At 42.8% G+C, this 27,701-nt stretch overlaps 1 protein-coding gene across 1 annotated transcript in view; it reads right to left on the reverse strand.

Moving 5' to 3' along the window:
• Positions 1-27,701, reverse strand: part of tusc3 (tumor suppressor candidate 3) — a 419,194-nt gene that overhangs the window by 114,767 nt on the left and 276,726 nt on the right. The window lies entirely within an intron of this gene.

Consider the following 27,701-nt stretch of genomic DNA (forward strand, 5'->3'; position numbering starts at 1 on the left):
TGATTTTAACCTCTCCCTTCATTCAATTGCTAATGATCCTAAATTTATACTCTAGGTACTGACTCAGGGACTTATAGAACCTAGGATTCATATGTGGTTTTTTTTGGAGGTTCATCAACTTATCCTTGTACTTTTAAAGGTTTGTATATTTGGATCCTAAGTCTCCTTACATTTGTACTCCTTTTAAAGTTACCAATTCGGCTATATTTTGTAGTACTATTATAAATTTTATATTACCATCATAACTTTAGCTAAAACGCCATTTGCAAGTGTTAATGAGGTTTCTGCCGAAGTTATAGCAATGGAGCAGAAGCCCCGAGGAAATTCACCCCCCATGTCTTCCAAATGCTGAGAAACACACATGATGCAAATATAAGCAGGTTATTAAACCTTAATTCTGCATGCAGAAGTAGAAGATATAGGTTCATAATTAGCAAGCCTCAGGCAAGCCTCTGAATTAGAAGATTTTTCGTCTTCTCTGCACAGTAATGAATATTTGGAATGTTGCTGTATTGTTAGCTCTTTGAATGCAGAACTGATTGGGAGCAGGGTTAAAGCCCATGGCAATGGACGATGATTTTGAGGTGCCACATAGAATAACGGGGGCGATTTTCTACTTTCGTTGGGTGTGAAGATTGACTCAGGCGAGATATAAACTCGTTTCAGGTTCGTGCCTCATTTCAACATGATGGGCAAGGAGGGAATTCGGGTAGAGGTGTCGCTATTTCAAGGCAGTCAGTATCTCTTAATGTGGAGATGCCGGTGATGGACTGGGGTTGACAATTGTAAACAATTTTACAACACCAAGTTATAGTCCAGCAATTTTATTTTAAATTCACAAGCTTTCGGAGGCTTCCTCCTTCCTCAGGTGAACGATATCGATATCGAGGATTTCATTTCGATATCGTTCACCTGAGGAAGGAGGAAGCCTCCGAAAGCTTGTGAATTTAAAATAAAATTGCTGGACTATAACTTGGTGTTGTAAAATTGTTTACAAGTATCTCTTAAAGAGGAGGTGCATTTTGCCTTTTCTGCATAATCCTGTGCTATAACTGGCAGAATTGAGTCAAAACGTGTACTGCAAGGGCCCCAAGATTTTCTGACATCACTGTGGAGGTCCCTCTTTGCAGCTGATGGGAGAAGGGAACCACGGCAAATAGCCTGGACAGAGATGGCCAAGCAAGTGAACGCACGCAACATCACACCGTAGACGACACCAGAGTCGCTAAGGTAAGACTCCCACTCACACCTCTTACTCTCTGCCCAGCTCTGCATCACCTGTAGCCCCAGCACTCACAAGCCTTCCCTCCCTCTCCTCCAATCACAACAGCACACTTCACTGCACATCCTTCTGTTGCCACTTGCACACTCTGCACCTGCTCCTGTCCTCACAATTACTGCCCTCACTTCCCCACACCTGCTGCTTCTTTCTCTCACCATCCAAACTATGCTATCTTGATCCACACATCTTCACCAGACTTCAACAGCCCACAAACTAACGCACTCTCTTTCTTCTTGCATGACAAGCTGATACAAAATACAAGGGAGCAGACTCACACAGGAGGAAGACTACCATCAACCCAAGTGCTCACACTAATGGAAGAGGCTGCCATAGCAGAGGAGGGCCAGAAGTGTGGCAGATGGCGAAGCCGCAGCTAACGTCCTGTGGCATGTTTAGCCACCTTACCGTACATTTCTCTTCTTACTGAACTCTCTCCCTCACACAATCTGCACGACAGCTGTTAACCCTTGTCCTTCTGCCCTGTTTCCGGGTCCATCACAAATCCCAAGCCCACCACAGCAGAAGAAGAGGAGGACACTCCTTCAGAAGATGCGCCGTCACTCACTCTCACCTTGCAAGCACCAGCTCAGAAATCAGCACCCTGTATACTGTAAAGAGTCAGTTAGAGGAGTCTGCATTGGGTGAAACACCTAGCACAAGGGAGCAGGATAATGGGCAGGGGGAAAGGACAGCCCAGGAACCAGCTTTCCAGAGGGCAAGCTTGCATCCTAGTACTGCTAAAGAGGGTACAAAGGAAAGCTCCCAGGGCCCAGCCTACAAAAGACTAATAACCATCCACCAGCAACTGGTTGATACATTGGACTCCCTGCCAGGGAGCTCCCGCACCATGGTGGACAATGTGAACGAGTCCACCTCTATTGGTACGGGGTCTTCGCGCATGGCATTGAAACACTGCAGTTAACCAAGGAGTCTGTGGTTACCTCTATGCGTGCTGCTGTGGAGCCCTCAGTTATGGAACCTTTGGTGACAGCTCTGATAGCTTCGATGTTAGCTCAGATTACTGCCATTCAGGCTCCAGGTTCCACCATTTCCTCCTGCTAAGCTTGAAAGAAAAGATGGGTAGGTGCTTCGAAATTGTCACTTCACTCCTACACACAGTTCTTGCACAGAACAGTGGAAGTGCTGAGGGGTAGCCCCAAGTGAGTGGCAATTGGTGCCATGGGAGAGGCATATGCTGCCTTCTCTCAAGGTGACAGCATGCCCACTCCACTGCCAAACCCTCAATCAGTGCCCATCTTGGTGCCAGAAAGCAAGCTGGGCCAGACCGCCCGGTCCGAGTTCCTTAAGGTCACCCACACTGCCCATCTTAAGTGCCCTCATTAGAGGCACAGTAGTCTTTCACCTCCCATGTTGCAGATACTTGGTAGCACCTTGTTGGAGTGCAAGAATAGGTAGAATAGCATATAAGACAGGTACTAGAGGACTGCATCAGGGTGACCTTTAGTATTTGTATGTAAAATAACAGTTTTTGACTGAAATCTTGTTGTGTAGAGCTTTTTGGATTGGCATTTATTGACCATGCCATGTGATGTGATAGAAATGTGCATGCTGATATTTAAGTTGAGGGAATTCATCTGTTGGGTGGAAGGATTGGTGGCCCTCGCTCCTCCTTGATACACACGGTGTCCTGCTGTTCTTCCTGCTCATGCACCACCACATCTTCTTCTACGGGTGGCTTTAAGGGTTTTCATTGGAACATAAGAAATAGGAGCAGGAGTAGGCCATATGGCCCCTCAAGCCTGCTCCGCCATTCAATAAGATTATGGTTGAACTTTGGCCACAACATCCCTTGATTCCCCTAGAGTCCAAAAATCTATCTATCTCAGCCTTGAATATACTCAACATGTCAGCATCCACAGCCCTCTGGGGTAGAGAATTCCAAAGATTCACAACCCACTAAGGGAAGAAATTCCTCCTTATCTCAGTCTTAAATGCCTTATCCTGAGACTATGCCCCCCAGTTCTAGACTCTCCAGCAGGGGAAACAACCTCTTAGCATCTACCCTGTCAAGCCCTCTCAGAATCTTATATGTTTCAATGAGATCACCTCTCATTCTTCTAAACTCCAGAGAGTATAGACCCATTCTACTTAATCTCTCCTCATAGGACAACCCTCTCAGAGTGCTGTAAATCTTTGGAATTCTTTGCCCCAGAGGGCTGTGGATGCTGAGTTGTTGAGTATATTCAAGGCTCAGATAGATAGATTTTTGGACTCTAGGGGAATCAAAGGATATGGGGATCGGGCAGGAAAGTGGAGTTGAGGTTGAAGATCAGCCATGAACTGACTGAATGGCAGAGCAGACTCGAGGAGGAAGTATGGCCCCCTCCTGTTCTTATGTTCTCATCCCAGAAATCAATCTGGTGAACCTTCGTTGCACCACCTCCAAGGCAAGTGTATCCTTCCTTAGATAAAGAGTCCAAAACTATATACAGTACTCCAGTTGTGGTCTCACCAAAGACCTGTACAATTGTAGCAAGACTTCCTTACTCTTGTACTCCAAACCCCTTGCAATAAAGGCCAACATGCCATTTGCCTTCCAGTTGCTTGCTGTGACTGCATGCTAACTTTCTGTGTTTCTTGTATGTGGACACCCAGATCTCTCTGAACAGCAACATTTAATAGTTTCTCACCATTTAAAAAGTATTCTGCTTTTCTATTCTTCCACCAAAGTGAATAACCTCACATTTCCCCACATTGTACTCCACCTGCCACCTTCTTGCCCACTTACTTAACCTGTCTATATCCCTTTGCAGACTCTTTATGTCCTCCTCACGGCTTACTTTCCCACCTACCTGTGTATCATCAACAAACTTGGATCCCTTACACTTGGTCCCTTCATCAAAGTCATTAATATAGATTGTAAATAGCTGAAGCTCCAGCCCTGATCCTTGCGGCACCCCACTAGTTATAGCCTGCCAATATGAAAATGACCTGTTTATCCCTACTCTCTGTTTTCTGTTCTTTAACCAATCCTCTATCCATGGTAATATATTACTCCCAACCTGATGAACCCTTATCTTGCATCGCATCCTTTTATGTGGCACCTTATCGAATGCCTTTTGGAAATCCAAATATACTACATCCACTGGTTCCCCTTCATCTACCCTGCTAGGTTCTTCCTTAAAGAGCTCTGATAAATTTGTTAAACATGATTTCCCTTTCATAAAGCCATGTTGACTCTGCCTAATCATATTATGATTTTCTATTTCCTTAACAATGGTTTCCAGCATTTACCCGACGACTGATGTCAGGCTAACTGGCCTGTAGTTTCTTGTTTTCTCTCTCCCTCCTGTTTTGAATAGCAGTGTTACATTTGCTACCTTTCAATCCACTGGGACCGTTCTAGAACCCTTGGATGTAGGCCATCAGGTCCAGAGGATTTGTCAGCTTTTAATCCCATTAATTTCTCACCTGATATTAATTGTTTTAAGTTCCTCACTCTCATTAGCCCCTTGGTTCCCCACTATTTTTGGTATGCTTTTTGTGTCTTCTACTGTGAAGGCAGATACAAAATATTTGTTTAACGTCTCTGCCATTTCCTTATTCCTCATTATAATTTATCCGGTCTCAGTCTCTCAGGGGCCCATGTTTACTTTTGCTACTCTTTTCTTTTTTACATACTTGTAGAAACTCTTACAATCTGTTTTTATATTTCTTACTCTCATTCTATTTTCTCCCTTTTTATCAATTTTTTGCTTACTCTTTGCTGATTTCTAAAACTCCCAATCCTTAGGCTTACTACTATTCTTTGCAACATTATAAGCCTTTTCTTTTAATCTAATACTATCCTTAACTTCTTTAATTAGCCACGGATGGATCACTTTTCCCGTGGAATGTATATTCGTTGGGAATTCTCAAATATTTCTTTAAACGTCTGCCATTGCTTATCTACTGTCATACCTTTTAATCTAATTTCCCAATCCAGCTTAGCCAACTTGCCCCTCATACTTATGTAATTGGCTTTATTTAAGTTTAAGACTCTAGTTTCTGACTTAAGTCCGTCACTTTTGAACGCAATGTGAAATTCTATCATATTATGATCACTCTTCCCCAGAGGATCCTTTACTATGAGATTACTAATTAACCCTGTCTCATTACACAAGACAAGTTCTAAAATAGCCTGTTCCCTGGTTGGTTCCACGACATATTGTTCCAGGAAACTGTCTCGATTGCATTCCATGAACTCGTCCTCTAGACTACCTTTGCCAATTTGATTTGCCCAGTCTATATGAAGAGTAAAGTCCCCCACGATTATTGCATTTCCATTGACACAAAGTCCTATTATTTCTTGATTAATGCTCTGTCCGGCAGTGTAGCTACTATTAGGGGGCCTATAAATTCCTCCCACCAATGTTTTCTGCCCCTGGTTATTTCTTATCTCCACCCATACAGATTCTACTTCCTGAGCCAAGATCCTTTCTCACTACTGTCCTTATGTCATCCTTTATTATGAGGGCTACCCCAATCCCCTCCTTCTCTATTTTGCCTGTTGTTCCAAAACGTCAGGGCAAAGTTATGGAGCATGCAACAAACTACAACAAATCTGGAAACTCTCTCAGAGCTATTTGCAGGATACCTCCAGACTGATCCAAGCAGTGGTACCTGTTTCAGGATGCCAATAGTTTGCTCAATCAGAGCTCTAGCAGAGGCATGGCTCTGATTGTATCGCTCCTCTGTATTTGTGCACAAGTTCCTGAAAGTGCATCATGAGCCCCATGTTTAGGGGATGCCTTTTGTCCCTAACTAGCCAGTCTATCAATCAATCGTCTGGGTGGAAGAGAAGGGGTGATTGAGGACTGACGCAGGATAAAGGCATCATGACAACTGCCAGGAAATCGGGCACAGATCAGCAGGATGCAATGCCTATTGTTGCAACCTGCTGCACTTTCAGCAAGTGGAAGCCCTTCCTGTTCTTGCATGTTCCAGCGTCTTGATGTGGAGCAAACAAGGCTATGTGGTGTAAGGAAACATAGTTTCCACACAAATTAACTGGGTTATGGGTGAGAAACTACAGGAACCAGTCTTAGTGCAGTAATAGTGGTTAAAAACACACAACTATGCTATCTGAGGCAAAAACAGTGAAACAAAGTATGAGCCTGTATGTCCGAACATGTCGCTAGGCAACCACAATCCAGAATCAATATGCCTTGACTCATTGTACCACATGTATTTTTGATATGTATCTTTTATTGTCTTTTATATGATCACCTTTCTGTATTAATCAAACAGTATATGGAATATATGGTAACTAACTCACACTTATGGGTTTTGTTGGTTTTATAAGGCCTTTTGCTTCTAAGGTAATTAACACACTGGTGGAGATTGCTAACATAAACAGTTGCAGCCACAGGGTGAGACAGCTGTCCAAGCTGCCAAATGGCTAACAACCTTAACGTAACAAAGGGGCCTCAGATTTAGTGGCTTGAGAATAGACAGGGATAACAGGTCCAAAGCCACCGGCTTCGGCCTTGAAGAGAAGCATAACTAGATAAGTTGGGGAAACAACCCCTTTCTAGTATTGTAGGCCGGTGACTTGTCAAACCGAGGGGTATGACATTTTGAGGGCCACTTAATTATCCTTTGCCCGTGAAAGGTAGAGATAATGAGGGGGCTGACCCTTCTTCCTTTGTCTGGAAAATACACGGCACCTTACTGGTCACCTCACTCTTTGGAAAGATCCCAATAGGGTAAACACCTATATCAGTAACAGCCCTTGTGCTCGCCCTCAAAAGTGCCATAAAAGAGAGACCCCTTGCGAGAGTCAGGTTGTAGAGAAGGAAGTAGAGAAGAAAGGAAGACAAAGTTGTAGAAGGAGTTACAGAGAAGAAAGAAGTTAAACGAACAGGACCAAAAGTTACGATCTCTACCCAGAGGACAACAGGATAATATGATTCCTTGTTTTCTGATAATTACCTCTTAAATACTTGCATGCATTGATTCTTGCTTTTGTTCAAGTAAAAGATCATCACTATAACCAACTGATGTCAGATTGAAATACATAAATCTAACAGTGGCTGCCATGAAGGATGGGTGCAATCAATTATGCCTGCGATCCTGGGATTCCTCATTTGTTGCCATACAGAGCTCATCCTTGATCTGCTTGATGCAGGCATGCACTACACATTGACTAATGTTGCTTATGTCATTTGTTGCAGCCTGGAATGACCCTGAGGTGTACAACTTCAGGGCAACAGTCACCTTCAGAGCCACAGACAATGAAGTGTGTGACCTGGTGCTGAGCTCCAATTGCTGCTGCAGCAGTTAACATAGCTCTGTAATGGCCTCCCTGGTGAAGCGGAGCCATGGATCATGCTGCTCCTCACTTAACTGGAGGTAAAATGTTCTGTAAGAAATTGTGTGAAGGATGTCTTTGAGATTCGTAGGCGAAATACCCTATAAACTGCCTGAAATGTGCCCAAAATGGAGTTTAGCTTGAATGCTGTCCACTCAAAATGGAGTTCAGCTGCTGAGCTAAATGCTGGGAATTGGCTAGTCAACACAGGCTTCTAAGCTCATTGAACCACAGGCTTTTAAGCAAGTAAGCCGTAAAGCTTCTAAGTTAATTGTACCATGAAGCCTTATGTTAACACAAGGCATTCCTTGCTGGAGTTGTAAAGCCATTTAGAAGACTTGGGCCCAGGGCACAAGCACTTAGTGAGTCATAAACATGTCACATCCCCTCATATTTGTGTGAAGCACCTTGATGGATAGGCAATTTGGATCATAAAACAAAGACCCACAGTCTGGTGTACTTGGGATATTCAGGTCACTAACAGATCTTTCAGGATCCTCCATGTTTATTTGGAGCGATTGACAGAAGAGGGCGTGGAACCTTCTGGCACATGTCACTCAGATTAGTCACTGTTTCTCTGCCTCTTCGTAGTGGCAGTCTCTCTTAGTAATCTGTAGTAGGGTAGTAGTCAGTAGTATTAGAAGCAGAGTCTTTCTGTGTTTTTCTTAGACTCTCTTAGCTTCTCTTGGTAGTTAGAAGAAGATTTTCTTTGTCTTCTTCTGCAAGAATCTTTGCCTAGCAGATGTAAAAAGGTAGCCTTACCAGTACAAGGTGTCTTTAAGGTCAGAAAGTCAGAGGTTAGGAGTTAAATTGTGGCTACATTTGCCAGCTGCAGGCAGAGATAAGCGTGTCAGCTAGCAAGCCAGCTAGCTCAGATATCATCATTTGTGCATAAGGTGGGTTCAGCCAGAATCAAAGATCCAAGTTAAAGAGATAACCCCGCCACTGCAGGAGCTCATAGACTCGATGCTAATGTCTGCATTACATAAAAGGAAAGAGATCAACTGATCTACATCACTCATAAGGACAAGGTCGTATAAGCTCTGGAACATTGCTAACCACACACATAATCTTTGTGCTACTTGATAGACTAGCTATCTAACGCTCTTAGCTTGTCTGCTATATAAGGATTGAACCCTAAATTAACCTCATCCATTGTAACAACTGCAGAATCTGACCACTGCTATAATTACTACTCATGATGTGGAGATGCCGGTGGTGGACTGGGGTGGACAAATGTAAGGAATCTTACAACACCAGGTTATAGTCCAACAATTTTATTTTAAAATCACAAGCTTTCGGAGATTATCCCCTTCGTCAGGTGAATGAGTGAAAGGTTCTCAAATCGCATATCTTATATTAGGCTGGGACACCATCACACCAATCAAAAGGTGTTGTTGGTGTTCAAACAGGCCAGTCACGGAGAACAGTACGTCCCAGTACACTGAATATACATTGTGCCAATTACACAGACAGAGAGAAAGAGACCCAAATGGCAGAGAGAGAGAGAGAGAGAGAGAGAGTATTAAAAACAGATAACTTTTTTTTTCCCTTTTGCAGGTGGGGTTACGTGTAGCGTGACATGAACCCAAGATCCCGGTTGAGGCCGTCCTCATGGGTGCGGAACTTGGCTATCAACTTCTGCTCGACGATTTTGCGTTGTCGTGTGTCTCGAAGGCCGCCTTGGAGAACGCTTACCCGAAGATCGGTGGCTGAATGTCCTTGACTGCTAAAGTGTTCCCCGACTGGGAGGGAACCCTCCTGTCTGGCGATTGTTGCGCGGTGTCCGTTCATCCGTTGTCGCAGTGTCTGCATGGTCTCGCCAATGTACCATGCTCCGGGGCATCCTTTCCTGCAACGTATGAGGTAGACAACGTTGGCCGAGTCACAGGAGTATGAACCATGTACCTGGTGGGTGGTGTCCTCTCGTGTGATTCATGGTTCATACTCCTGTGACTCGGCCAACGTTGTCTACCTCATACGTTGCAGGAAAGGATGCCCCGGAGCATGGTACATTGGCGAGACCATGCAAAGACTGCGACAACGGATGAACGGACACCGCGCAACAATCGCCAGACAGGAGGGTTCCCTCCCAGTCGGGGAACACTTTAGCAGTCAAGGACATTCAGCCACCGATCTTCGGGTAAGCGTTCTCCAAGGCGGCCTTCGAGACACACGACAACGCAAAATCGTCGAGCAGAAGTTGATAGCCAAGTTCCGCACCCATGAGGACGGCCTCAACCGGGATCTTGGGTTCATGTCACGCTACACGTAACCCCACCAGCAAAAGGGGAAAAAAAAGTTATCTGTTTTTAATACTCTCTCTCTCACTGCCATTTGGGTCTCTTTCTCTCTGTCTGTGTAATTGACACAATGTATATTCAGTGTACTGGGACATACTGTTCTCCATGACTGGCCTGTTTGAACACCAACGACACCTTTTGATTGGTGTGATGGTGTCCCAGACTAATATAAGATATGCAATTTGAGAACCTTTCACTCATTCACCTGACGAAGGGGATAATCTCCGAAAGCTTGTGATTTTAAAATAAAATTGTTGGACTATAACCTGGTGTTGTAAGATTCCTTATAATTACTACTCAGCATCTGTTAATGTTCATTCACAGTGATGTAGTGAATTGCCTGTGTAACGGTTGTTACTCATTTGTTTTGTAACTCTGTTCATTAAAGATTTGTTATTGAAACTGCTAGATGACTGTGACTACGTCTATTCATATTTATTAAGTGCTTGCATATCCAATATTTAACTTTACATTGTAATTTTGTAGTCAATAAATAGTTGTTAGTGCATGACTTGTCTGACTCTATCTTTGATCATATGGCAAGAAAGAATTAACCCACTCACTCAGTAGCTTGTGGGTGCCCTAATCAAGAATTGGTGAAATAAAGTCATTTCAATCTGAATTGGTTAATCAAAGGACATTTCAACTCAGGCATCACTCATTGCCATACCTAAAACTAGATGGTAAAATCCCAGGCGGTTCCTGGCGAGGAGTTAAGCTCTGGTGTTAAGGATTCATCATCATGGTTTTTTGGCATATATTTGTCGGGCTACCAAGACCCAGTGTTCTCACAGTTCTTGTCCTGTAAATTCATCTGAGGTACAGCCACTTACAACCTACCCTCCTTCACCCTCTTCTCCCTCCAGCTGCAGGTCTCTCCATTCTTGCTTGCTGCTCTTCCTCCTCCTGGTCCTCCAGCCACAATGGCAGACTGAGCAGGACACCTATGTTGCCCAGAAAGCAGTTTGTGCAGGAGCCCCTGGACAGAAATTCTCTTCCAGCTCCAAAAAATAACTTGGTCACAAATTCAGCAGTCAGCTGCAGCAGCCAACACAGACAGAAACTGCTACAAAATCACACCAGCAGTTTAAAACAACTATCCAGGCCCTAACCTAACTACAGTTGAGAATTCCTTTGAACTGTTCCCCTTTCGGATTTGTGGGTACATTTTAGAATGGGCGAATACAGCGCTGAGGCAGTTGAAATCATAGTAGGGTCCTGCAACAGGTACAGGAATCATTAACATATATTTATTAGGCACCCAAGGGTATCAGGCAGACGCACTGGATGACTAAATCACACTCAACCCAAAATGGCATTGGGTTCACGTCTGGCAGATATCGGGCAAACGAAGATCTGATGTAAGATTTCGGGGCTTAACGCCATTTTACCCACGTACAGGAGCAAGTAGAAAATTGCCCCCAATGACTTCTGTACTGCTAAAGTTATTGGAGATGTTGACTGTGACTGAATGGTGTAAGATGAAGCAGAGACCAACTGCAGGGCACCTTCACCCCCTCCCCTCCTCCACCAAGCTGAAATCAGCTAATTCAGTTAATACCAGGGACTGAACCACAGGACAATCCTGGCCTGTATAATTCACTTCTTAGTTTGCAACACATTTACCATTCAGAACTTTCAGAGAAGCTATGAGATTCCAGTGTTTTGCTTGATTAATGCAAGTTGTTGTTGATTAACTATAAGGATTAGTCAGTATTGTGGAAGGTTCCGAACGGGTTGGGTAGAATCCATGGTGGGGGGATTGTGTATAGTCTCTTGAAGGAACAGTCTTGATGGGTTGAATAGCCCTTTCACAACTCATCTTTCCTTTCGTTTTCTTAAATTTTATGTTAAATAGTATATGGCCCTGAAATTTTGTGGGGTTTAGCTGGAGACTGGTGGAGTCCCTGTGGAATTTTAGAGTCTATATCATCACTGGTCTCTTAAAAAATCTAGCAGGAAGTGCTGTTTTTTTAAGACTAGACCAGACGAGACTAATGATAAACTGCACACTCCATCTTGTGGTTTTAACACATCCTTGAAAAATATACCAATGCAGCAGTATTTTGCGATCTTCTTAATGCACAATGCTGAAATGACTGTTACTTATTCTAGTTGGTGGATGGGGTATGTCAGTTTGAATAACAAAACCCAAAATTTGATACTTCATCTTCGAGTTCAGCAATTACTGTGGCACTGAGTTTACTTCTGGCAGTGCGAGTGAAAAATCTACAAAGTGCTTATTTCTTTAAAACAAATTCTGCAATATTTATTTTTTACTCCCATTTGGTTGTGGTACCCATTTTCAAAGGCTGCCACTGTTATGTAACCAGACTGCATGAGATATATACTCCAATGTCATCATTTTCTTTTGTAAAAGCATCAAAGAACACAATGGTTAGAAAGCTCCAATTGTTGTACAGAAGTAATGTGCTAGCCACGTTACAATGGCAGGATTTTGGTACCGCTGTTATTAGAATGGGGAACAGAAGTAAATTCATAGAATCATAGAATCATAGAAGTTACAACATGGAAACAGGCCCTTCGGCCCAACATGTCCATGTCGCCCAGTTTATACCACTAAGCTAGTCCCAATTGCCTGCACTTGGCCCATATCCCTCTATACCCATCTTACCCATGTAACTGTCCAAATGCTTTTTAAAAGACAAAATTGTACCCGCCTCTACTACTGCCTCTGGCAGCTCGTTCCAGACACTCACCACCCTTTGAGTGAAAAAATTGCCCCTCTGGACCCTTTTGTATCTCTCCCCTCTCACCTTAAATCTATGTCCCCTCGTGATAGACTCCCCTACCTTTGGGAAAAGATTTTGACTATCTACCTTATCTATGCCCCTCATTATTTTATAGACTTCTATAAGATCACCCCTTAACCTCCTACTCTCCAGGGAAAAAAGTCCCAGTCTATCTAACCTCTCCCTATAAGACAAACCATCAAGTCCCGGTAGCATCCTAGTAAATCTTTTCTGCACTCTTTCTAGTTTAATAATATCCTTTCTATAATAGGGTGACCAGAACTGTACACAATATTCCAAGTGTGGCCTTACTAATGTCTTGTACAACTTCAACAAGACATCCCAACTCCTGTATTCAATGTTCTGACCAATGAAACCAAGCATGCCGAATGCCTTATTCACCACCCTATCCACCTGTGACTCCACCTTCAAGGAGCTATGAACCTGTACTCCTAGTTCTCTTTGTTCTATAACTCTCCCCAACGCCCTACCATTAACGGAGTAGGTCCTGGCCCGATTCGATCTACCAAAATGCATCACCTCACATTTATCTAAATTAAACTCCATCTGCCATTCATCGGCCCACTGGCCCAATTTATCAAGATCCCGTTGCAATCCTAGATAACCTTCTTCACTGTCCACAATGCCACCAATCTTGGTGTCATCTGCAAACTTACTAACCATGCCTCCTAAATTCTCATCCAAATCATTAATATAAATAACAAATATCAGCGGACCCAGCACCGATCCCTGAGGCACACCGCTGGACACAGGCCTCCAGTTTGAAAAACAACCCTCTACAACCACCCTCTGTCTTCTGTCGTCAAGCCAATTTTGTATCCAATTGGCTACCTCACCTTGGATCCAGTGAGATTTAACCTTATGTAACAACCTACCATGTGGTACCTTGTCAAAGGCTTTGCTGAAGTCCATGTAGACCACGTCTACTGCACAGCCCTCATCTACCTTCTTGGTTACCCCTTCAAAAAACTCAATCAAATTCGTGAGACATGATTTTCCTCTCACAAAACCATGCTGACTGTTCCTAATCAGTCCCTGCCTCTCCAAATGCCTGTAGATCCTGTCCCTCAGAATACCATCTAACAACTTACCCACTACAGATGTCAAGCTCACCGGTCTGTAGTTCCCAGGCTTTTCCCTGCCGCCCTTCTTAAACAAAGGCACAACATTTGCTACCCTCCAATCTTCAGGCACCTCACCTGTAGCTTGGAGAACTGGTCATTGCAAGTGCAAATATACTTCATCCTCAAGCCCTGATAATATTTAGGACAGAATGTAAAAACTGCAAAAGGCTGCAGCCAGGTGAAAAATCTTATGGTAGCATCATTCCTGGTTATAAGCAACATAATGATTTCAACAAATGTGCTTGAATTTTAATGAACATATACCTATGCAGTAGCAATTGTTTGCCCAAGTGAATGTTCCCCATTTTGAGAACCTTGCATTAATCTTGAAAATGGCACTGTGTGCACCTCATTAATGTGCTAATTATATGTAAACTGGTTGCAAGGCATGAGTGCACCTGTCCTGTCACTTCTTTGTGTATCTCAGTTTCTCAAAATATCACTCAACCTGTCGATGCTACACCTATTTTGGAAAATTTTTCAAGATATTTAACAACTTTGTGACTCAAACAAACCTCAGTATTATTGAGATTCTGACATTTTATTGCTTGCCCATCCACTTCATAGGAAAAATAATTTTCAGGTCTGTCAATAAAATATAAGAGTCTATTACACAGTTTGAGTGCTAATATGCCGATCAGGTCAGTAAGGAGGGAAGGAAAGGGCATATAGTGGGACAAGGAGGTCTTAGGCCTAATTTTCATGCAACAGAACAACATTCTGCAGCCAAGCTGTAGAGGGTGATTGCACTGTTTACTAATACTCCCATTCTGCTTGAAAATTATGTAATGCCAACATATGTCATGTTGAGCATCGGAAATGCACTGAAGACATCTTAACATAAAAACATAGAAAATAGGAGCAAGAGTAGGCCATTCGGCTCTTCGGGCCTGCTCCGCCATTCAAAATGATCATGGCTGATCGTCTAACTCAGTACACTGCTCCCACTTTTTCCCCATATCCCTTGATCTTAAGACATTTTTGAAGATTTAACCCTTAAGGGGAATGCCATTTAGCGATACAACTTTATTCTTATGCTCTTTTCCCATAGCCCTGCAAACTTTTTAAGTTTATATATCCAATTTCCTTTTGAACATTAGTATTGAATCTGCTTCCACCACCCCTTCAGACATCCAGATCATCATAACTTGCTGTGTAAAAAAATTCTCCTCATTTCCCTTCTGGTTCTTTTGCCAATTACCTCAAATCTCTGACCGCTGGTTACCGGGCCTCCTGCCAGTGGAAAGTTTCCCTAATTTACTCTATTAAAACCCTTCATAATTTTGAACATCTCTATTAAATCTCCCCTTAAACTTCTCTGCTCTAAGGAGAACAATTCCAGATTTTCTAATCTCTCACATATCTGAAGTCCCTCATGTCTGGTACCATTCTGGTAAAACTCCTCTGCACCCTCTCCAAGGACTCACATCCTTCCTATAAGGTGGTGCCCAGAACTGGACACAATACTCCAGCTGAGGCCTAACCAGTGATTTATAACGGTTTAGCATAACATGCCTGCTTTTAAACTCCATACCTCTATTTAAAAAGGCCAGGATACTGAATGCTTTTTTTTAATAAACAGCCTTATCAAATTGTCCTGCCACCTTTAAAGATTTATGCATGTGTATTCTCAGGCCTCCCTGTTCCTGCACACATTTAAAATTGTACCAGAACTAGCCGCGTCTCTAGCCAAGCTGTTCCAGTACAGCTACAACACTGGCATCTACTCGACAAAGTGGAAAATTGCCCAGATATGTCCTGTCCACAAAAAGCAGGGCAAATCCAATCTGGCCAATTACCACCCCATCAGTCCACTCTCAATCGTCAGCAAAGTGATGGAAGGTGTCGTTGACAGTGCTATCAAGCGGCACTCACTCACCAATAACCTGCTCACCGATGCTCAGTTCAGGTTCCACTAGGACCAGTGGGCTCCAGACCTCACTACAGCCTTGGTCCAAACAGGGACAAAAGAGCTGAATTCTAGTGGTGAGAGTGACTGCCCTTAACATCAAGGCAGCATTTGACCGAGTGTGGCACCAAGGAGCCCTAGTAAAATTGAAGTCAATGGGAATCAGGGGGAAAACTCTCCAGTGGCTGGAGTCATACCTAGCACAAAGGAAGATGGTAGTGGTTGTTGGAGGCCAATCATCTCAGCCCCAGGACATTGCTGCAGAAATTCCTCAGGGCAGTGTCCGAGGCCCAACCATCTTCAGCTGGTTCATCAATGACATTCCCTCCATCATAAGGTCAGAAGTGTGGATGTTCACTGATGATTGCACAGTGTTCAGTTCCATTCGCAATCTGTCAGATAATGAAGCAGTCCATGCCCGCAAGCAGCAAGACCTGGACAACATCGAGGCTTGCGCTGATAAGTGGCAAGTAACATTCGTGCCAGACAAGTGTCAGGCAGTGACCACCTCCAACAAAAGAGAGTCTAACCACCTCCCCTTGACATTCAACAGCATTACCATCGCCGAATCCCCCACCGTCAACATCCTGGGGGTCACCATTGACCAGAAACTAAACAGGAACAGCCACATAAATACATAAATACTGTGGCTACAAGAGCAGGTCAGAGGCTGGGCATTCTGCGGCGAGTGACTCACCTCCTGACTCCCCAACACCTTTCCACCATCTACAAGGCACAAGTCAGGAGTGTAATGGAATACTCCCCATTTGCTTGGATAAGTGCAGCTCCAACAACACTCAAGAAGCTCAACACCATCCAGGACAAAGCAGCCCGCTTGATTGGCACCCCATCCACCACCTTAAACATTCATTCCCTCCACCACTGGCGCACCATGGCTGCAGTGTGTACCATCTACAGGATGCAGTGCAGCAACTCGTCAAGGCTTCTTCGACAGCACCTCCCAAACCCACGACCTCTACCACCTAGAAGGACAAGGGCAGCAGGCACATGGGAACAACACCACCTGCACGTTCCCCACCAAGTCACTCGCCATGCGTGGAAATATATCACCGTTCCTTCATCGTCGCCGGGTCAAAATTTTGGAACTCCCTTCCTAACAGCACTGTGGGAGAACCTTCACCACACGGACTGCAGAGGTTCAAGAAGATGGCTCACCACCACCTTCTCAAGGTCAATTAGGGATGGGCAATAAATGCTGGCCTTTCCAGCAGCACCCACATCCCACAAATGAATAAAAAAACCATTTAGTTTATATTGCCTTTCCTCATTCTTCCTTCCAAAATGCATCACTTCACACTTCTTTGCATTAAATTTTACCTGCCATGTGTCTGCCCATTTCACCAGTCTGTCTAGGTCTTCCTGAAGTCTGTTACTATCCTTCTCAGTGTTTGCTATTTCCAAGTTTTGTGTCATCTGCAAACTTTGCAATTTTGCCTCAAATCCAGGTCATTAATATATATCAATAAAAGCTGTGGCCTGAAAACCGACCGCGGGGGGAGATCACTGTATATTTCCCTCCAGTCTGATAATCAACTGTTCACCACTACTCTCTGCTTTCTGTCTCTTCGCCAATTTTGTATCCTCACTGCACTGTCCCTTCAAATCCATGGGCTTCGATTTTGCTAATGTCTATTACATGGCACTTTATCAAACGCCTTTTAAAAGTCCATACACAACATCAACCACAATATCCTCATTAACCCTCTATATTATATGTGGTAGCGGTATTTGTGGGGTCATCTCATGACCGATCACAAGGAAATACTAGATCACCATTACCTCAAGAGGCATGTATTGACACACAACAACCTGCCATCATACTTCCTTCTCCTACTGGCCTCCTTCTGTGCTGTAAGATTCTATGATTGTACAATGCTGCACTAGCTACCTGGTCCCTCATGCTATTTGGCATATTAGTGAGTTATTTGACAAGATATGATGGATGTGCAGTCACCTTGAAAGCCAGATGAATCATTCATGGCAATTCCTGCTATTCCCTTGCTGATGGGCACTCTCTCAGCATGCCCAATGATCTGTTTTGGAACAGAGCAATTCGCCAGCAACATGGTTCGTGAAGCTCGAAATTATAGCTCTCACAATTGAATCCCCCTGAATGTTGAAACCAGACAAAATGACTACTGTAAATTGAGGTCTGGAGTGTTTATAGCCCCAGTGAGACCATACATTACAGAAATTACACATAGCCTTAAGATCTTGGTCACTGGGGCACCATTGGAGATGGCTCGAGTGATTACTCTCTTCACAGTGCTCTGCAGTTCAGTTACTTGCCCCAGCTTTTGCATGGTGCTTGACATGCACTTTAAATGACTACAAGAAACACTCATGGTTATATATGAGACTTCCTCGGATGTCCGAATCCTTGGACGTAGCAGGTAAAGGAAAACCTGAGCTGGCTCTCTGGATGGCACTCTTCTGCTTTTCCACTTGCTCTGTGATTTACCCAGTTCTCCCTTCTGAACTCACTAACTGAACAAATGTAAGGAATCTTACAACACCAGGTTGTCCACCCCAGTCCATTACCGGCATCTCCACATCATCACTAACTGAACAGCTGAGAGTGGATGTATCTATGCTGGAGCTCAAGTCTTTTGTAGTGAGTGACATTGCGTGGTGTTAGGAACAGGATGAACACTAACTTTTAGGGTGTCCTCCTCATGGGCACCCGTACAATCATAACAATGTTGGAATGCTGGCAGTGAACAAAGCTTTAAACATGGAAAGGTATTGTGTGTTATGCTGCTGTGGTGCAGTGTATGCCTGTATGTCAGCGAATAAATGAATTTTGTGAGTGAGCAGAGGAAGAAAGAAAAATGAGCAAAGGATGGTACTAACACTAATCTGAGGAGGTCACTGATCTCCTCCTCCCTCCCTACAGTTTTCAGTTCCAGAATTTGGAGGATCATCTCCTCATAGAGACACAATGGGCAATAATTTCAACATCCTTCTATGATCTACATTTGTTCTCGGCTGTTACATGTAGCACTTTCTTGTAAGCAGGCACCAAACATAGATGTGTTGGAATTTGAAAGTGCAGAGACAGTGTAACACAAATTCCCAGCCTACATGCCATTTTATGTGAGCCCATGAATGTGCAGCATACAAGTGGCTTGCATTGGCAGTGTGCTTGGCGGTCCTAACAAGATTTATGTGAGAAATTAGAAGCATACTTCTGTGCCAACCACAAAAAGTCCCTGTAGCAACTTGGGAATGCATATGCATGTTTCCACCAGCTTAAAGAATGCTTTGCATATTGCCTCAGTGAAATAGCACCAGGTTAAAACAAGCTCTTGGTGGCATTGATTCTCAGGTCAGGCACTCTTACCGTGGCAACTTTACAAAGTCCAGGAAATGCCTTTTGCATCTGCTCCCATGACATATGGACACGGGAAAGTACATTGACTCACTTGGCCATCTGCATGCAGGCATTCAGAACTGTAGTCCTGATTGAAGCATGCGCCTCCATTCCAAACTGGGCAACTGTCATTTGTAGAATCCTCATGGACTAACACCAATAAGAGCTGCATTCTCAAAAAGAGCAGTCCTACTTCTGTTCCTCCATGCTGTCACCCTGAAATATTACTGTACTGCTATCAGCAAAAGTTTCAAATTGCCAATGTGCAGTTTTGTTTTAATGCTGAGCAGCAGACCTTTAAGAGCTGCTGACTCATTGAATATATTACACATGCATCAATCACATCCCTGCATCTTTCGCCTATCCATGCAGGGAGCATATACTAATTATTACAATGAGCTGACCTTGCAAGGTAGGATTCCATGCATTTTGTGTGCTGTGTGCACAATGCTTGCAGTCCCTCCAACACTGAAATGGGATTGCAGAATCGGCTTCATATTGTCAACGATGGTTGCCAGGCCCTGAGGGGTTTTAAAATAATCTCACACGTGGCTTTTATATTAGAACTGCGCCTTAGCTGACAACGAGCTCTGGCCTATTGTGTAGTTGTTGCATTTTTTTTGATATTTTACAGAGTATTAGAGTACTGATTTGTTGTTCTTTATGTCTTGAGTAGTAGAATGCTTTGCTCAGTCTTTTTGCAATGCATTTTTGCAGCATCTTCATAAGATCATAAGATAAATAGGGATGAGGAAGGTCATTCGGTCCATCCTAGCTCATCAATTTAGAAAAACCTACAGTACCTATCACAACATTGCACATTTTTTTTGAATGATTTTAAAGTTTGTGTCTCGAAGTAAAGGGAATTAGGGGTTACGGGGAGTGGGCAGGAAATTGGACATGAATTTAGATTTGAGGTTAGGATCAGATCAGCCATGATCTTATTGAATGGCGGAGCAGGCTCGAGGGGCAGATTGGCCTAATCCTGCTCCTATTTCTTATGTTCTTATGTCTCCACTACCCTACATGGAACTCCATTCAAAGCGTTATCACTCTTTGTGAAAAGAACTTTCATATCGGTTCTAAATTACCTTTTCACCAGTTTGAACCTTTCTGTCTCACAGTTTAACTGGAAGTAAAGCTTTGGATTTAACATTTTGTTTAAATTGTGAAGACTTTTGTGATGGTCCCTCTCAGCTGCTTCCTTTTAAGGCTGAAGGGACAAACTTTCTTCAGTATTTCCTCATAGCTCAATCCTCTAATACGAGTGATTAGTCATGTTACTTTTCTCTGCATTGCATCCATGGCTTGAATTTCTCATTTGTGTCACAGTGACCAAACCAAGACACAGTACTCAAGGTGAGGTCTGGCCAAAGAATGGTATGTTTTTAGCATGACTTCTTCTGATTTGAACTTAACTAACTTAGCAATTTGGTTAAATATTTCTACTTACTTTGTTGATTACAATCCACAGTTGTAAGGAATCTTACAACACCAGGTTATAGTCCAACAAGCTTGTGATTTTCAAATAAAACTGTTGGACTATAACCTGGTGTTGTAAGATTCCTTACATTTGTACACCCCAGTCCATCACCGGCATCTCCACATCACAATCCACAGTGACTGGGCATATTGTGCTAAGTCTAACACCCCTAGATCTCATTAAACTTCACCCTCAGCTAGTTCAATATCATTCATAGGGTATGCCACCTATTTTTTTCTTCCAATAGAATCATAGAAAGGTTACAGCATGTAAGGAGGCCATTCGGCCATCGAGTCCACACCGGCTCTATGCAAGAGCAATCCAGCTAGTTCCACTCCCCCGCCCTTTCCTCGTAGCCCTGCAATTTTTTTTCATTTCAAGTACGTATCCAGTTCCCTTTTGTAGGCCATGATTGAATCTGCCCCACCACTACTTCGGGCAGTGCATTCCAGATCCTAACCACTTGCTGTGTAAAAAAGTTTTTCTTCATGTCACCTTTGGTTCTTGTGCCAATCACCTTAAATCCATGTCCTCTGGTTCTTGACCCTTCCACCAATGGGAACAATTTCTCTCTATCTGCTCTGGCTAGACCCTTCATGATTTTGAACACCTCTATCAAATCTCCTCGCAACCGTCTCTGTTCCAAGAAGAATAACCCCAGCTTCTCCAGTCTATCCACGTAACTAAATTTCCTCACCCCTGGAATCATTCCAGTAAATGTCTTCTGCACCTTCTCTAACGCCTTCACATCTTTCCTAAAGTACGGTGCCCAGAATTGGACACAATGGGCGCTAAATTGGGCCGTGTAGAGCCTGTTGTTTCGGCGCTACACGGCCTCTCCGACATCCAAGATGGCATCTTGGATGCGCACGCACGCTTCCTGCGTGACGTGCGCCAGATGTCATCTTAGTATAGGAGTTTGCGCAGGCGCAGATAACGAACGCTGGAATCATGTAAAGTAGGGAGAAAATGGCTTCAATTAGTGTGCCACACTGATTAAAAGTGATAAGTCCCAAAATGGTGTCTAACGCTCAACTCAACACAAGTCTTAATCCCAACCATCTGAACGTGTCTTAGAGTGCCTGGAGGACCCCCCACCAGCGTTATTTAAAGGGACCATGCAGGATATACAGGTTAGTGGCTGGATTATTGCCTCTGGCTGCCGAGACATTTGTAACTGTTTTTGGAGGTCTCGTACACTTGAATACTAGGACACGGGGACAGAGCATAACATTTAGAGTCAAGACGTGCAGGAGTGAAGTTAGGAAATGTTTCTACACGCAAAGGGTGGGAGATATTTGGAACGCTCTTCTACAGACGGCAGCTGATGCTACCTCACTTGTGAATGTTAAATCTGAGATTGATAGATTTCTGTGAACCAAGGGTATTAAGGGATATGGGGCCAAGACAAGTATATGGAGTTAGGTCACAGGTCCATGATCTCACTGAATGGTGGAACAGGCTCGAGGGGCTAAATGCCACTGCCACTTGCTGTTTCTTGATATGCGCCACCTTCTCCTGCAAGAAAGCGGGAAGTGTGCCTGGGTGATGTGCCTGTCATGGTTGAATAGCTGCCTGTGTGTGTGGCCTGTGAGTTGTGGGTGGGCGGCTTGAAACAGTGGTAGTGTGTAAGGGTGAGAGGAAGCATCTGATTGGAAGAGTTGAGTACTGATGGAAAGAGTTTATTGGTATGTGGGGGATGGGGGTGTAGTGCGTGGTGCAGTTGGTAGGAGACGCCACTTGACAGTTGACCTCACACACCTTGCCCACTCACGTCAAAGCATCGAACTTTTTCCTGCACTGCATCCATGTTCATGATGCTGTGCACCTGGCATTGACTTCATCCCCCGCTGCCTCCCACTGCCTTTTGAGTATATGTCTGGAGGGCCTCTTGTTCCCCCCCCCCCTCCCCCCGCAGATATAGGATGTCCCTCTTTCTGTCCTCCTCTTGCACTAAGGTCTCTAGTGCATCAGCAGAGAACCTTGGTGTATGCACTCTCGCAGGCCTGGTACCAACTCAGTTCGGCAGATTGGTGAGGTCTGATGTGCAGATTGGAGGATGTGGGATTTAGTAGTGCGCAACCTTTATTCAATGTTTTAATATAACTCATCAGTGTGCAAACATAGGGATGGGATCTGCTTCTGTGTTTTACGTGTGCGATGTCTGATCTCTGTTCAGACTCCATGCAGACAGTAGACTGTTATTTTCAGCAGATAACAGGTACCTGCTACCTTTAAGAGATTTCTAAGAAACATCCTCCCTTTAAGAGATTGAGCTCTCTCTGGTGGTGGAAAGTGTGAATTACATTCATTCTATGTGCAAGGCCTGGAATGGAACTGATTGCAGGTATGTGCTCCCTTGGGTACAAACTTGCGTCCTGCCTGTGCAGGGTCTGTCGGTCGCGGGGTGCTGGCGCATCACGCTAACACCACCCAAAATGGACCCTTGTCGAATTTTTCCCCCAATTCTCCAGTTGTGGCTGAACCAGTGTTTTATAAAGGTTCATCATGACTTCCATACTTTTGGGCTCTATGCCTCTAGTTATTAAAGGCCAGGATCCCGTATGCTTTCTTATCCGCTGTCTCAACCTGCCCTGCCACCTTCAACAATTTGTGTGCATAAACTTCCAGATCTCTCTGTTCCTGTATCCCTTTTAGAATTGTGCCCTCTAGTTTATATTGCCTCTCCTCGTTCTTCCTACTGAAATGTATCACTTCGCATTTTTCTGTGTTAAATTTCATCTGCCATGTGTCCGCCCATGCCACCAGCCTGTCTATATCCTCTTGAAGTCTTTCACTATCCTCCTCACTGTTTACTACCCTTCCAAGTTTCGTGTCATCTGCAAATTTTGAAATTGTGCCCTGTACACCCAAGTCCAAGTCATTAATATATATATCAAGAAAAGCACTGACCCCTGGGGAACACCACTGTACATCTCTCTCCAATCCGAAAAACAACCGTTAACCACTACTCTCTGTTTCCTGTCCCTCAGCCAATTCTGTATCCACGTTGCTACTGCCCCCTTTATTCTATGGGCCGCAATCTTGATGATAAGCCTACCATGCGGCACTTTATCAAACGCCTTTTGAAAGTCCATATCTGCATTGCCCTCATCTACCCTCTCTGTTACCTCACCAGGTTAGTTAAGCACGATTTGCCTTTGACAAATCTGTGCTGGCTTTCCCTAATCAATCCACACTCGTCAAAATGACTGTTAATTCTGTCCTGGATTATCGTTTCTAAAAGTTTCTCCACCACTGAGGTTAAACTGACTGGCCTATAGTTGATGGGTTTATCCTTACACCCTTTTTTGAACAAGGCTGTAACATTTGCAATTCTCTAGTCCTCTGGCACCACCCCCGTATCTATGGATGTTTGGAGGAATGAATGATATAAATAGTCAGACATCATGAATTCTGTGAGTACGCTTTAATTCTGTGTATAGGCTCAGTTTCTGGAACAACTTTTGTCTATATTCTACTCTGGAGAACAGATCTCAAATATTGCAGCAGTTGTTACATACGTTGAATTTGGTGCAATATAGTTTTCATCCCCAAAACTAGTTTTTAAGGAGCAGGATAATCTTGATGCCATGCACTATGATCACAAATGAACAAGATGTCTTGCTTGATTTCTTCCCACAGTAACATCATTTAACATGACACTGAATTCTCAAAACCCAACTCTTGCATCTTCACATGAAGTGTTGCAGTATTGGCAATTATATATTGTTCACTCTAAGAAGAAAAGATACTGCTCAGGCACAAAGCGATATAAAAAATGATATGAAGTGAATTTACGCCCTTAATTCCTCACTGAACAAGTTCCTGATCTTGGTGGTGTTTTCTGAGGGATGTCCCAAATGGACATTTGGTTCTCCCATGAGGAGGAAGGGATGAGTCGACTCGCAAGTCAGCCCAGAGATACTCTAGTTCACAAATGGCAGAGGACCCAGGATTGGTAGTGTGAGTACTCTCAGCCAGTGTTTGGATAATGGAATCTAAAAAGGAGAGAAACATGACAATGTCCCACGGATTGCTGCAGTGAAACGGAACAATTCTTTCAGCATTCATATCTTACTGCTTATCTAACAAAAGTGAACACCAAAGATAACATCAGAGCAACTCAGCAGTATTCTGTTCCGGCAAAGCAGTACAATGTCACAGTATAGCAGGTTTCATTGCAAATAAACATGCACGATGGTGACATTGATATTCTAACTGAATCTATCAAAAACAAATTCATTAACATCATAAATAAATGCAGAAATATTCACAAGTTTAATAAAAGATCCTGAAAGCCATAGAGAAATAAAATGACTATAAATTCTTTGACATCCTAGTTCTCCTTAGCTTGGAAAACTAACATTAATCTTTCCATTTGTAAATTTATGGAGAAATGCAAAATTGAAGTATTTCACACAATAAATGCTGAACATGATTTATAAGAATTAGACATTTAATTTTGGTGTGTAAAATCAATATCAGTACAATTTATATGAACTAATTTAGAAAAATATTATCCAGTTTGTTTTGTTAGATGTTATTTTTTCCAAAAGTAATTAAGTGTGGGTCCATATCACATTATTCAATATGACAAGTATAAGGTTCTACCTGCGAGTTAGAGAGAGTCTGACGCAACGCCACACCAATGTACAAAAGTAGTTAGATAACTGCAAATATGTGGACAGTGTCCAACAACTAACAACTACATTCAGCATTTTCTCAGGTCATTTGGAGAGTCACGTCAGATAATGTGTATCACTGTGTCTGTTCCGATCCTGCTCTTTATTGAAATGCATTTATCCGCAATATCATAAGTTTTCCTCTGCCTCCAGCTAAAATGATAAAATTACTGAAGCTGACACAGCTCATTGTACTTGAGGCAACGCTTGGCTATCTTTCTGAAATGATACAAAAACCTTACAAGATAGAAAATGTGGTTTCTTTTCCTATAGCAGTCAGGAATCCTAAAATCACTCCTTAAAACTAACAATGACACAATCAAAGTGGGTTTGCAGTTCACAAAGTACACCACTCCTCTTTAATAACAGATTTATTACAACTTCAATATATTTACATGAGATTATGCACTTAAGAGGTGTACGTACAAAGCAAGCTGCAGGACAAAAACTCATTTATTTAGAAAACTGCTGCTTTACATTTTCAATAATTGTACTGTTTAGAATTATTCACAATGCTCGGAGAATGACATTTCCACTGGCTAGACTGACTAATAAGATCTTAAACTGAACCACTGTGATGAACAATGAATAGATTAGCATTTCCAAAGAATGTAACGGGGGAAATTAAAATGCTGCAGAAGAGTGCATTGTGTGTTCAAACTCCATAAGTGCACGCCTAAATTAAAATTACAGTTAGAATAATGGATTATTGTGAGTAACTAATAACATTCATTAATCAAGGGGTTCAGATGATGTCATAAAACATGACAATGCAGCTCAATTGGTTAGGGTTGGCACTTGAACTGAGAAGTGTAATTACAGCCATATATTATCACTTTCTACCATTCATTATTTGTTTTTCTTGCCAAGGTTCTCCCTTCCTCACATGAAAGCACTGATTCCTTGATTGCGGGGGGGGGGGGGGGTCAATAGATTGTACAATCCTCTGAAGATTCATTTAAGTTTGGCAGAGAAGATTTTCTGAATTTACAATGGGAGCTATTGTTAGCATGGGGTTTAACAATAATTATTTTACAGAATTTGCAAGGAGATGATACATTGTGACTTTAGAAAGGAATACAATTAATTTTCTTTAAGATGGCACCATTGAGAGTTATATAAAAAGCAAGCTATGAAGCAGAATGATTTAAATGATTTTGTTATTGGTGAGGGAGTCATAAACATCATGGGCCTGAAATTCTGGAGATCCCATTCAGCCAGCGGAAATGTGGCAGAACGGAACTCCCATCCACTTCTGGCCAGCAACGCAGGCCCTACACTAAATCGTGGGGACGGGGTCATTACCATAATTGGGGTGGTGTGTTATATGCCATTGTATGGAAAGGCCTAGGAATCTCTGTTCCAGGGTCTATTTCAGGAATAAAGTCTGGGATCTTTCTTGTCTTTATGATTAATTGCTAAACTAGAGCTATCGAGAAGCCCTTGGTTTTTGGAGCCAGCACACAACAAGCCTTACAAGGAAAGATGTAATACTGGAGTTGATTCTGGGTTAATGAACTGGAGCAAGTCAGCATAAAGAAGGTAGGAGAAAAATCTGGGATGAGTGATCACAACAATCAAAGTTGATTGATTGAAGAAGAGCAAACCACAAAGGGATGAAGAAGTCAGGGTGAATTAGAGTGGAAAGTTAACTGGAAAAACAATGGAACAACAGAAAAAGTATTGAAGTTTAAAATTGGTACACCACAGTCCAGGAACAATCCAATGAAGAAAAAAGGGCTGCATTTATGGTTCTGTAGATGAAGTCAGAGTGCTAAAATGTATAAGTTTCTTTGTTTCTAAGTGTGTGCTGAGTTATTGCATTTGTATTGTTCCTATTATCACTACATTCCAGCACTACAGCGTACCAACCATTTTACGTAGGCTATGATGAATGTTCAAATTGTCTTCTGTATTAAAAATTATATTGAATATAAATTGGAAGAATTAGTTCTAAAAATATTTTAAAAACAGATTCACCACATAAATTTAACATTAACTCAGCATTGCTAGAGCACTGAACTTATTTACAAACACAATGATGTAAACTGAAATACATCACCACATCTCTTTGCATGTGAGATCATCCTGCACTGCTCTTCTATCTCTTGCAACAAAAATAGCTTGCCCAACATCTTTTGATAAAGATAATGACCTTTAATTCTTACCTCCACTTAATATTATGATTGTCAAGCATTAAGACCCTCCCCCTCAATACTTTGAATACGGCTGTTAAATAGTTGAAATCATGAAATTCCTCAGAGATCCCTGTAATAGACACCACTCTATCAAGTAAGAGATAAGAAGGTAAATAGCAGGAACAAAGACAATATTTACTCTTCAAATTAGATCAACTTATGATTTAGTTGATTTCATGTCTCATTCAACACATTACTGCTTGAAATGCTTTGTCCAATTAAGAAATAAAGTACAA

Source organism: Heptranchias perlo, chromosome 1, assembly GCF_035084215.1.
Source record: "Heptranchias perlo isolate sHepPer1 chromosome 1, sHepPer1.hap1, whole genome shotgun sequence".
Taxonomy (NCBI): domain Eukaryota; kingdom Metazoa; phylum Chordata; class Chondrichthyes; order Hexanchiformes; family Hexanchidae; genus Heptranchias; species Heptranchias perlo.